This window comes from Phocoena sinus, chromosome X (genome assembly GCF_008692025.1).
Source record: "Phocoena sinus isolate mPhoSin1 chromosome X, mPhoSin1.pri, whole genome shotgun sequence".
Classification (NCBI taxonomy): Eukaryota; Metazoa; Chordata; class Mammalia; order Artiodactyla; family Phocoenidae; genus Phocoena; species Phocoena sinus.
In genome coordinates this window covers 128,629,299-128,642,670 of record NC_045784.1, presented here as the reverse complement: position 1 = coordinate 128,642,670, position 13,372 = coordinate 128,629,299, and the positions used below count along the sequence as shown (strand labels likewise).

The following is a 13,372-nucleotide window of genomic DNA, read 5'->3' as shown; positions in this document are numbered from 1 at the left end:
TGCAGCGCTGTTTTCTGAGCCCCAGCACAGCCGCGTGCTCAGCACCAAGCAGTGGTGATTCCAAAACCAGCAAAGGGGGAGGGGAAGAGGGAAGGGAGGGGGGTGAGAGAGAGGAAGGGAGGGAGAGGGGGAGAGAGGGAGAGGGAGAAGCAGAGGGAGAGGGAGAGGGAGAGGGAGGAGGGAGAGAGAGCGAGAGAGAGAGCGTGAGCGCGCGCAAGCTAGCGAGCAAACCAGAGAGAGAGAAGAGAGATAGACCCAGAGAAAGAGAAGAGGAAGCCGAGCTCTGTGAGGGCTGAACGTCCAACTTGTTTCAGTTCATTCATCCTTCTCTTCTCTCCGCTTCGGGGAAGTGACTGTGGCGCTTGGTAAGAAACATAGCTTTCCCTACTTCCCCCTCCCCCAAGCTCAGGTCTCCTTTAGCGATAGCATCTCTCCCCCGTTCTGAGAGTCTCCTTGGGTTGGCCAGCGAGGCGAGACACGCTCTGCAGCTGTGATGCTATCCTGGGTTCCCCAGTGGGGCTGGTGGAAACCCAGAGTCGGCATCTGGGCAGGGAGGCACAGGGGTAAAACCTGATTTGAGGAAGGGGGGTTGCGATGTGGTGTATGCGCTATTTGCTTCATTGTCAGTGAATTGTTTTGTTCCTCTTTGGAAGCAGGTCAGCATTGACCTTGCAAATTGCTTGGGGGGCCGGCAGCTGCTGCAGAAAGCCACTGAGTGACCCCGAGCCAGAGCAGAAAGCACTGTCATGACCCCCCAGACAGCCCTAGGCACAGGGATGGGGTAATGGCTGGAGCTTCCTTTCTCCTTTAACTCTTTCTCTGCAGCTGCTTCTCATTGCTGGAAATGAGAAAGAAGGAGAATACCGTACAGCCTCTTTCCCCATCTCCCTATTATAACTCCCCCAGATGCAAGTGAGTAGAAAGTTGTAAATAACTGTTTCCTTTGAAAGCAGGTTGAGACCTCCCCCCTTCCTTTAAGAGGCTCATTGTAGGGTTGGGCCTGAGTTCCTTCACAAACTTGGGAGGCTTCCCTTGCTTCTCTGTGGGAAGCCCCCATTGCCTGTCCACTCCCCATTCCAGGTAGATGAGCTGACAGACTAGACCAGGGATTCAGATATCCCACCCCATCCTACTGGCAGGCGTGGTATTAGGTCCAGCTGTGTCCTTGGGAGGGAAGAAACACCTGATGGTTTGTTTGGAACTGGATTTCCAGTTTGCTGCTCCTCTGGCTGTGGCTGCGGCTGGCATAGGCAGGAGGACTGGGGGAGGGGTGGCTCTTAGATTGAGAAAAAGAGAGAGAGAGAGAGAGAGAGAGAACGAGAGAGAGAGCAGGGTGAAGAGCCAGGATTCCTGGTATGAATGGTATGATTTATTGAGGGTCAGCAGGTTCTGGATGTCTGTAGCTATGCAAGGGTTGGCTAAAGCTCTTGTACTATAGCCCCTCTGAACTGTCAGGGGTAGAGATCTGGTTGCTTGATGGAGGCTTTTGTGAGTTGGCAACACTGCCATACCCATGGTACTAATTATAACACCCACAATACCAATTGCTAACATTGTTGAGTGCTTAGAATGTTTTGGATCTTGGGCTGAGGGTTTAATATGAATTATTCTTACATTAACCCTATGAATCAGATACTATTGTTATCCTTGGTTTACTGATGAGGAAACTGAGGCACAGAGAGGTTAAGCAATTAAATGTCCTGACTGGGAATTAAAACACGGGCAACCTGGTTCCAGAATGCATGGTCTTGACCATTAAGCAGTACTGCCTCCTTGGGGAGAATTTTGCATCCTTGTATGTTAGGCAAGTGTAAGTATAGTAGGAAGGGTGCTGCTTGGCAATTTTTTTGAAAGTAGTAGAGTCCTTTGTGTAAAGTAACAGGAACTTAAGAGTGCAGGATAGTGGAGCCAGGCCTCATCTGGGTTTCCTGGAAGGGCTGGGTTTCCTTGGACAGCCTGCTTTCCTTGAAAAGAATGCCAGGAAAGACTTCATATTTCCACTGTCATAGCCTCATCCATCTCACATCCAGCAAAAGACTTCTTTGGGGACCAGATCTTTTTTTTGTTGTTGTTGTTGTGGGTAGGAGTTTATTAATGAATTAATTTTATTTTTGCTGTGGTGCGTCTTCATTTCTGTGCGAGGGCTTTCTCTAGTTGTGGCAAGCGGGGGCCAGTCTTCATCGCGGTGCGCGGGCCTCTCACTATCGCGGCCTCTCTTGTTGTGGAGCACAGGCTCCAGACGCGCAGGCTCAGTAGTTGTGGCTCACGGGCCCAGTTGCTCCGCGGCATGTGGGATCCTCCCGGACCAGGGCTCGAACCCGTGTCCCCTGCATTAGCAGGCGGACTCCCAACCACTGCGCCACCAGGGAAGCCCCAGATCTTTTTTTTTTTAACATCTTTACTGGAGTATAATTGCTTTACAATGGTGTGTTAGTTTCTGCTGTATAATAAAGTGAATCAGCTATACGTACACATATATCCCCATATCTCCTCCCTCTTGCGTTTCCCTCCCACCCTCCCTATCCCACCCTTTTGGTGGTCACAAAGCACTGAGCTGATCTCCCTGTGCTATGCGGCTGCTTCCCACTAGCTATCTATTTTACATTTGGTATTGTATATATGTCCTTGCCACTCTCTCACTTCGACCCAGCTTACCCTTCCCCCTCCCCATCTCCTCAAGTCCATTGTCTACATCTGTGTCTTTATTCCTGTCCCACCCCGAGGTTCTTCAGAATCTTTTTTTTTATATTCCATATATATGTGTTAGCATACAGTATTTGTTTTTCTCTTTTTGACTTACTTCACTCTGTACGACAGACTCTAGGTCCATTCACCTCACTACAAATAATTTCATTTCTTTTTATGGCTGAGTAATATTCCATTGTATGTGTGTGCCACATCTTCTTTATCCATTCACCTGTCAATGGACACTTAGGTTGCTTCCATGTGGGACCAGATCTTTCTCTTATTTTCTGAGAGCTTAGAGTCACCTTGTTCTGAAAATTTTAGCATACTAAAACCTTGGAACTGGAAGGATCCCTAAAGTTTATTAAGCTTTACTTCTCCAACCAGTTCTTGAATTTGTCCTAAGCATCCAATTCATTGACTAATTTCTATTTGAACTCCCTGCAGTGACAGAGAGCTCACTAGGTGGCTCTTTCTATATTTAAGCAATGCTGATTGTCAGGAAGTAATCCCCATTATAAGCCAAGATCTGTCTCCCTGTAACTTCTATTCATTGGTTCTTTGGGACTATCTAGAACAAATTTGCTTCTTAATAATAGCTCCTCAGATAGTTGAAGACAGCCATCTCTCTCCCCTCAAGGCTTGAATCTGAAGGGACCACAAGGAAGGGACCATCATTTGCCTCATTTTGGGGACTAGACTTTTATTAATATCGCCTATTATCCCATCCTCTTGGTTGTCAGCCACAAACTGGTCATACTGAGTTTTCTAAAGCAGCCTTGATATTGTATGTTCTCTTCCTTGGAAAAGCTTGCTATCTGGTATCAGGTGGACTGATGGAAACAAAAAAGGTCTCTGTTCTTTTTCTAAAAACCAGAAATCAGTGCTATTTCTTCTGAAGCCCCAGAATGTCCATATAGCAGCCAGGTAATAGGCATGTGGGAAGTTTAGGGAAGAAAGGGTTAGGGGAAATTTTAAAGGAAAAACTTGAAATCATCATGGTTCAAGGTTCACAGTATATAAAAGGTAGAAGAATAAATTGTTATATCGGAAAGTATCTTAGAAACAATGACATCACTGAGGGGATGGTACAGACTGGGATTGGGTGGAATAGAAGTGAGCATGCAGTGTGCTAGAGTGGAAAACTGACCTGGGTATTAGGAAAGTTGAGTTCTATTGCTAGCTCTGAAAAATTGCCATTTACCTTGGACACATGATTTTCTCTGCATGGATCTCAGCTTTTCCATCTATAAAATGATGAGGTAGACTTTATCACCAAGGGTTTCTTAGCGCTGCAATTCTCTATCTCAAGTAAATTGTAAAATCTCAGGGTTCTAAGGGACTTCAGAAATCATCTAGGATGAAATTTAATGTGCAAAAGGATGTGCAAAAGAATCCCCTGAGGATCTTGTTAAAATGTTAATTCTGATTCAGAGGGTCTGGGGTGGGACCTGAGTTTTGCATTTTAACAAGCTGACAGGTAATCCTTAACCTGCTGTTCCAGTGCTTTTCAAACTATCTTGGTGAAGGACCAGTTTTTAAAATTTTTCCAATCCATCACAGATAGTTACTTTAGTAAAATACATTAACTATGAATTACTAGAAAAATAAAAGACATATAAAATATAAGCTCACATTTCATTGTTAGATTCAACAGACATAAAATTAATTTTTTTTCAAGTTGAGTTGCTACAACATTTTGTAAGTACATATTCTCAATTTCTGCCCTTGTGTGTTTCTCAATTTCTGTACTTAAGTCATTGTTGCCTGGTAATAAAAGTTCATAGATAAGCACTGATCCTTGGACCACACTTTGAGCAGCACTGGTCTAGGCTACCTGCCCATCTAATTTAAGAGACCCGGATTGGGCCCAGTTATAATTTCTAAATCATCCCTGCCAGATGATCTTTCACCCTCAGGTTAAGTATCTCCTTTGATGGAAAACTTAATATCCTCACAAAGTAATATTACTTGGGTGTTGTGACTGCAATAAAGGTTTTTTAAAGCTTCTATAAATTCCACTCTTAGATTATATATTCCAAGCAAGTAGGGGGCTGTGTCAGTCTGGTTTATTGTAACATCAGCCACTATCCTAGTATATGGCATAGAGTAGGTGTTTAATAAGTGTTTGTTAAGTTAAAGGAACAGACCGGTTGGTGTTGGTTATGCCTTTTGGGGCCATATATTTATTTTTTGAAAAGGTACTTTTGTTTTCCTTCTAACATTTGGGGGGCAATATTCATCCTATTTTACAAATTTCTTATGTTGAATAGAAGGCAAGCTCACCTGTCCCAGATAGCTACCTGGCATCGTAATTTTACTTTGAATTATAGGAGACCAGGGAAATATTTTTTACATTTTAAGTCTCAAGTTTTTACCTTTAACACAGTCATTCATCAGTTCAGTGATGTGGTTAGGCATCATGCAGATGTTAGAAAGGTGAGGTAAACAAACATGGTACTTGCTTATTTGGAGCTTACAGTTTGATGGGGAAGAGGTCATAAATCAGATAATCACACAACTGTGTTATTTTGGTCAGCAATAAATGTTATGAATGAAAAGTATGGGGGGTAGGGCTATGAAGGTATATAACAGAGGAAATCTGATCTAGCTTGGGGTTTAAGAAAAGCTTCCTTGAGGAAGTAATATTAAGGCCGAGTAGAGACATGGGGGTGGGTTGGGGGTGATGGAGGGGGTGGAGCAGTTTTCTAGATGAAGGGAAGAGCATGCATGAGGGCCATGAGATAAGAGAAGCGTAGTGAATTTGGAAAATTGAACAAAAGCTGGGGTGGCTAGAATGGGACACTGTAATGATTTTGGTCTTTATTCCAGAAATAAGCGGACTGATTAAAGGCTTTTCAGCAGGGTGACTGATATGACCTAAATTGAATACATTCAGTAGATTATTAAGTGCACACTATGGACCAAAGGCAATGTGGGAGATACAGACTTATTTAGGAATAGCTTCTGCCCTCCAAGATGACACAGTCAAGTAGGAGAGAGAAGAAGTATACAAATAACTATAATACTATGAGAATGAGATCCACACTCATGAAAGAGGGGGAAAGGGCTTCCAGCCAAGCAAGAGTTTGGGGGATGGGAAAGGTGTTCTAGGCAGAGTCCAGAAAAGCAGAAGGCATGTATTGGGAACAGTTAGTTCAGTTGCACTGGAGAATGGTAAGTATGTGATAAATGTTTTGTGAGATAGTTGGAGGGCTTGACTATAAATAATATTGAATGCTAGCTTGGAAACTTAGGACTATGCTCTATATGTAGTGGAGAGTCAACGCCCTCATTTTATGTATGAGCAAACTGATCCTGGGAGGTGGAGTGACTTGATTTGACTGAGGTCACGCAGGTAGTGCTACTGCTATAGTCCGCCAAGAGGTGCTGGGTACAGTTGGAAAAAAATATTGGATTGGAGCTCTGGAAAGAAGTTAGCTGGAGAGAGTGATTTGAGAGTCATTGGTAAAGAAGCAGTACTTGAAGTAGAAAGAAGGGGTCTAAGGATTTCTTCTTTGGGGAATGCTTATCTTTAGAATATGGGAAAACAAAGATGAGCTTGTGTGAAGGCTACAAAGGTGGAGAGGTCAGATGTGGAAGGAAAATTAGGAGAGTACAGTATTATGAAAGAACCAAGAGAGGAGAGGCCTCATTCATTGATAGGACAAATATTTAGTATATACATATGATTGACTAAACATGGAACATATAATAGTGAGAAAAATAGACATGGTCATTGTCTCCTTGGGGCTCATGGTTTAGATGTGGAGATAGATATTATTCTATAAACTGTTGAGCTATATAATTATAAATTGCAATTAGTGTGTAGAGGAAAATGTACTGCTTTAAGAATGAAGGTGTGGTCAACATTGTTAGACTTTTCACCAAAGTTGACTACTGAAAAATGACACCCAGTACTAACAGTCTTCCCCCACTTTGATGCTCACAGTGCTTACTAACAGTTAATATTGGGTGATGCATATCCCTTTTGCAGATGTTCAACAGATGATAGTGCTGTAAGGAAAGGTTATATGTCATGTTGTTTAACTGAAACTCTCAATGAGCTGGTACTCCTCCCAGATCCCCCAACTTTCCCCATTAAACAAATTAGAGAAAGAGGCCCTTGATAAGAAAAAAGTTATGAAGAATTAGATATTAGAGATCTCTCTTAAAATAGGATTTCGGATAGCCTAGTCTAGATTCTAGCCCTGAAATGGATGCTGACTTAGGTTCTTGTGACAAATCACTTGTCTTGTTTGGGTCTCAGTTTTCATAACTATAAAATGAGGAGGGGGCTTCTCTGGTGGCGCAGTGGTTGGGAGTCCGCCTGCCGATGCAGGGGACATGGGTTCGTGCCCCGGTCCGGGAAGATCCCACATGCCGCGGAGCGGCTGGGCCCGTGACCCATGGCTGCTGAGCCTGTGCGTCCGGAGCCTGTGCTCCGCAACGGGAGAGGCCACAGCAGTGAGAGGCCCGCGTACCGAGAAAAAAAAAAAAAAAAAAAAAAATGAGGAGGGTTGGATTAGACCTGGATGATTTATAAAGACCCTCCCAGCTGTAAGTTTCTATGATTCATGCTCTATTCTATACTACATTCTCATGGTCCTGTGTAGGTAGTTCAGGCTCAGTCACTTATTTAAACAACCCTAAGGATTTTATATGGAATTCTGAAGGTTGCTAATTTTGGTGGAATAATTCACAGGGTTTGGAAGAGTTCACAGGAAGGCCCTTTCCTTGTTCCATTCGTGAGATTGCTGAAATCACGACTGTTCTGATAGCTAAGGAAAGAAATGACTGTATTCTAAAATCTGTAGTAAATCTGGGTATTGGGTGATATTTCCACTATTGCTGGTTTGAAATAAACTAAGAGCACTGAAAAAAAATGGTACAGGATACTGTGAAATAGAGGCAAGGTGATTATCTTATGTTCTTAAATGTAATGGTCCAGGAAGTCTCTTCCTAGGGGGAACATATATGGTGAAGGGAAATATTGGTTGGTAATAGAAAAACATTTTTTATATTTCAACCATGATTTTTAAAGTATTGATGTTTGTACACAGTATGTCTCCTCACCATACACAGAAGGAAGAATAAAAACCTCCAGGATATGTATTTTGAAGGGTGCTTTTTCTCTTTAAAAATGATTTCTTAAAAGAAGTCAAGTATTACATAGATTTTTTGAAGGGAAGGGGAGGTGGATGGGGATGGAATTATGTAAATGATCATAGCATAAAATAACTTTTTAAAATAGTATAAGAGGAGCTCATATGACATATATTTTGAGTATTTTCTATATGAGATACTTCAGTTTTCAGTATCACCCTTAATACATAATATCCAAATCTGGACCCAGTACTCAAGGCATGGCTGACCAGCACCACCATTAAAAACATTTTGCACATTTATTAATCTACCTTAAGGCTGTAATATCTACATTAAACTGCTTTTTTTTCTGGATATAATAATAGAACAGTCTCATAATAGAAAATTTGGAAAATGGAGAGAAGTTAACACAAATCACCTCTGAATACCTAGCCCCAAAATAACTTGCTCTACCTACTTCCAGATGTTTCCATGTTTACATAATTGGGATCGTACCTTATATGTACTATTTTATATGTGGCTTCTCCATTGGTATAATATTGTGAACATTTCCGCATGTGACTCAACAACCTTCAAACAATTTTTAACAGCTACTGTACATAATTTTCAGTTGTATAATTTATACCAAAATTATTTAACAGATCCCATATTGGTCATTTAAATTATTTTCAATTGTAAGTTATTGTGAATAGCCCTGCAATGTATCCTTTTCTACATAAATCTTTGATTCTTTGAACCTCACCTCATTCATGTCTTTATTCAATGTCACCTCTGCGTGGTCTTCTATAACAACTGTACATAAAAATGCAAACCCTTCTCCCTTAAAACTTACTATTTTCCTTTCTTGCCTTACTTTTTCTCTCTGGTCTGTATCATCACCTAACAAACTACATATTTTATTTATTTACTATCTTAATCCTTGTTTTAAAATGTAAGCCCTTCAAGTACAGGGATTCTTTTTTTCTATTTTGTGTATTGTTGTATCTCCCAGTACCTAGAACAATGTCTGACACATTGTAGATTCTTACTAAATACTTGTTGAATGGATAATTTTCTTAAGACGGGTTTTTATAAGGAGCATTACTGTGCTTAAGGACATTAAATTTTTAAAGGTTCTTGATACATGTGTGAAGTTGTCTCACTGTATAAAATAGCCAATTTCTGCTAGTAACCCTATGCCAGTACAGGGTATTGTTATTCTTTAAAAATCTTTGCCAATCAGACAGAATCAAAATGGTATCTTAAAATTTTAATATATTTCTTTTATTATAGTGAGCATGGATGCTTTCTTGTGTTTCTTGGTCACTTTGTTTCCTTCCTACGAACATATATTCATGAGCTGTGTACATTTTTCTTTTGAGAACTTCAGTGTTTCTTATTCATTTGTGTGGAGAGATGTATACATTTAGTAGACATTAGACCTTTCTTCTGTGATATATGTGGAATATATTTTCCAAGTTTGTGTTTTAAATTAACTTTTATGCACAAATTAACTTTTATGTAATTATTTCTCTCTCTCTCTCTCTCTCATTTGTAATTGTTTCTGATAAGTTAATGTTTAAGAAGTTTTTCCTCATCCAAAAGGGAATAAGTGCTTAAATGGATTGTGTTTTCATTTTTACTGCTTACATTTAATTGTTTAATCCCCCTGGAATTTATTGTGGTGTGAGGTAATTTTCTAAATTGTTTTCCTCTTCAACTGTTTCACAATACCAAATATTTAATAAATCATTTTTCCCACTGTTGTGTGATGCCACATTTAATATATATAAATTGTTATATATAGTAGGTTTTCTTTGGGTTTTACCTGTTTTTTTCTTCTAGTTTGTCTCTTCTTGTCCTAGTTGCAAAGTTTAAACCTTATTGCAGTTGCAATTTTTATTACCTCAGTCCTACTTACTGTGTGGTCTCTAAGCCTCAATTGTCTAACTGTATAGAGTGTATAATAGCAGTAACATTTATTTTATGCTTTTAATTTTGTGAAGGGGATCTCTCTATCTTTATTTCTGCTAATTGGTTATGGCTGGTATACAGGGAAGATGCTCTTTATAATTTTAACTTATTTCTTCACTTTACTCAAATTTATTATTATAAATTTTATTTACATGTTTATTTTCTTTTATTTTTTAATTTTGAAGAATTAAAAATATTTACAAGGAAACTCAGAGAAGTATCTAAAACAATGAGCAAATAACCACATATACACTGCTCAGAATGAACAAGTGTCAGCATTTTGTCATTTCTGCTTCAGATATGTCTTAATGAAATAATGAAATAAATAAAACATTATAGATAAACTTTATCTTCCCTTTGAGTCTAGGCCCAGCTTCATTTCATTCTACATCCTTCCAAAATATAACATGCAGAGCCACCCACATTTGCTTATTTTTCTGTTTGGTCACTTTCTACTAACTGATTTGTAAGAATTCTTATATATTCTGAATACTATTTGTCAGTTATATATGTTGCATATATCTGCCTCTAGTATGTCACCTTGGCTTTCTATTTTGTTTATGGGGGCCTTTACAATAAAGAAGTTTTAGATTTTCATTATAAATTTATCAATCTTTCCCTTCATGAATTGTGATTTTTGTGTCATATTTTCTTATCCCATGATTAAAAAAGATTTTCTCCAAATGTTCTTTAAAATTAAAAAAAAATGTGCTTTACACTTACTTTTTTTTTTTTTTTTGCGGTACGTGGGCCCCTCAGTGTTGTGGCCTCTCCCATTGCGGAACACAGGCTCCGGACGCACAGGCTCAGCAGCCATGGCTCACGGGCCTAGCCGCGCCGTGGCATGTGGGATCTTCCCGTACCGGGGCACGAACCTGTGTTCCCTGCATCAGCAGGCAGACTCTCAACCACTGCGCCACCAGGGAAGCCCTACACTTACTTTTTAAAACCGTCTGGATTTTACTTTTACATGTGATGTGAAATGTGGGTTGATATTTTTCTATGTAAAATACCATTTGCTTCAATATAATTTATACACAACTGGTTTAGAATGCAGAGTCCATCATATAACTTAATTTCCATAGATACTTGCATCTATTTCTAGGCTGCCTACATGCTCCATTAATCCATTTGTCTACACTTGTGCTGCTTTAATTATGAATGCTTTATAATCAATGTTGATATTTGTAAGATCAACTTACTTTTCACTCTCTGCAGTTACACCACTTTTCATGTTCTTTCTGAATTGTCTTATTTTTCGCCCTTTGGTCCCTTTAAATTAATTTTTAAAATAAGATTTTCAAATTCCAATAAAATCATGCTGATTTTTCTTGGAATTTTATTGACTATGTAGAATGATTTGGAAAAGAATTGACAACTTTTTGATAAAGAGATTTACTATTTATGAATATTATATCAGTATTATTTAAAGTCTATTTTTATAATCTTTGATAGAGATTTGTAATTACAAATACTCTTACATATAAGATACAGTCTTAGGCATCTTTAATTTTTCTACTCAGATTTATTAAGACATACTTCACATGAAATAAAATTTACCCTTGAAAGTATACAATTCAAAGAACTTTAACAAATGTATATGATCATATAAGCATGACCACCACCACAATAAAGATACAGAAAATTTCCCTCACGTCAGAAGACTCAGTTGTGCCCATTTGCAGGCAATTATCTCCCACCACCTACAACCCTGGAAAAACTTTGATCTGTCTTTATGGTTTTGCTTCTTCTATAATATCATATAAATTGAATCATATAGTATGTAGTCTTTTGTATCTGGCTTCTTTCACTTAGCACATGTTTTTAATTTCATCCATGTTATTATATGCATCAGCAGTTTGTTCTTTGTTTTTAAACATCTTTATTGGAGTATAATTGCTTTACAATGGTGTGTTAGTTTCTGCTTTATAACAAAGTGAATCAGCTATACATATACGTATATCCCCATATCTCCTCCCTCTTGCATCTCCCTCCCATCCTCCCTATCCCACCCGTCTAGGTGGTCACAAAACACCGAGCTGATCTCCCTGTGCTATGCAGCTGCTTCCCACTAGCTGTTTTACATTTGGCAGTATATATAAGTCCATGCCACTCTCTCACTTCATCCCAGCTTACCCTTCCCCCTCCCTGCGTCCTCAAGTCCATTCTCTACGTCTGCGTCTTTATTCCTATCCTGCCCCTAGGTTCTTCAAGAACCTTTTTTTTTTTTAGATTCCATATATGTGTGTTAGCATACAGTATTTGTTTTTCTCTTTCTGACTTATTTCACCCTGTATGACACATTCTATGTCCATCCACCTCACTACAAATAACTCAATTTCATTTCTTTTTATGGCTGAGTAATATTCCATTGTATATATGTGCCACATCTTCTTTATCCATTCATCTGTTGATGGGCATTTAGGTTGCTTCCATGGCCTGGCTATTGTAAATAGTGCTGCAATGAAGATTGGGGTGCATGTGCCTTTTAGAACTACGGTTTTCTCTGGGTATATGTCCAGTAGTGGGATTGCTGGATCATATGGTAGTTCTAGTTTTACTTTTTTAAGGAACCTCCATACTGTTCTCCATAGTGGCTGTATCAATTTACATTCCCACCAACAGTGCAAGATGTTTCCCTTTTCTCCACACCCTCTCCAGCATTTATTGTTTGTAGATTTTTTGTTGATGCCCATTCTGACTGGTGTGAGGTGATACCTCATTCCAGTTTTGATTTGCATTTCTCTAATGATTAGTGCTGTTGATATTCTTTCATGTGTTTGTTGACAATCTGTATATCTTCTTTGGAGAAATGTCTATTTAGGTCTTCTGCTCATTTTTGGATTGGGTTGTTTGTTTTTTTGATATTGAGTTGCATGAGCTGCTTGTAAATTTTGGAGGTTAATCCTTTCACAGTTGCTTCATTTGCAAATATTTTCTCCCATTTTGAGGGTTCTCTTTTCATCTTGTTAATGGTTGCCTTTGCTGTGCAAAAGCTTTTAAGTTTCATTAGGTCCCATTTGTTTATTTTTGTTTTTATCTCCATTTCTCTAGGAGGTGGGTCAAAAAGGATCTTGCTGTGACTTATGTCATAGAGGGTTCTGCCTATGTTTTTCTCTAAGAGTTTGATAGTGTCTGGCCTTACATTTAGGTCTTTAATCCATTTTGAGTTTACTTTTGTATATGCTGTTAGGGAGTGTTCTAATTTCATTCTTTTACCTGTAGCTGTCCAGTTTTCCCAGCACCATTTATTGAAGAGGCTGTCTTTCCTCCATTGTATATTCTTGCCTCCTTTATGAAAGATAAGGTGACCATTTGTGCGTGAGTTTATCTCTGGGCTTTCTATCCTGTTCCATTGATCAATATTTCTGTTTTTGTGCCAGTGCTACACTGTCTTGATTACTGTAGCTTTGCAGTAGGGTCTGAAGTCCAGGAGACTGATTCCTCCAGCTCCATTTTTCTTTCCCAAGTTTGCTTTGGTTACTCGGGATCTTTTGTTTTTCCATACAAATTGTGAAATTTTTTGTTCTAGTACTGTGAAAAATGCCATTGGTAGTTTGATAGGGATTGCATTGAATCTGTCAATTGCTTTGGGTAGTAGAGTCATTTTCACAGTGTTCATTCTTCC

At 39.2% G+C, this 13,372-nt stretch overlaps 1 protein-coding gene across 1 annotated transcript in view; it reads left to right on the top strand.

The window, feature by feature from the left end:
• Window positions 1–215: 215 nt before the first annotated feature.
• Window positions 216–13,372, top strand: part of GABRA3 (gamma-aminobutyric acid type A receptor subunit alpha3) — a 254,155-nt gene continuing 240,998 nt past the window's right edge. Inside the window, exon 1 of the mRNA XM_032619687.1 lies at window positions 216–365. The gene's annotated coding sequence lies outside the window, so the exon portion shown is untranslated. The remainder of the gene's footprint in view (window positions 366–13,372) is intronic.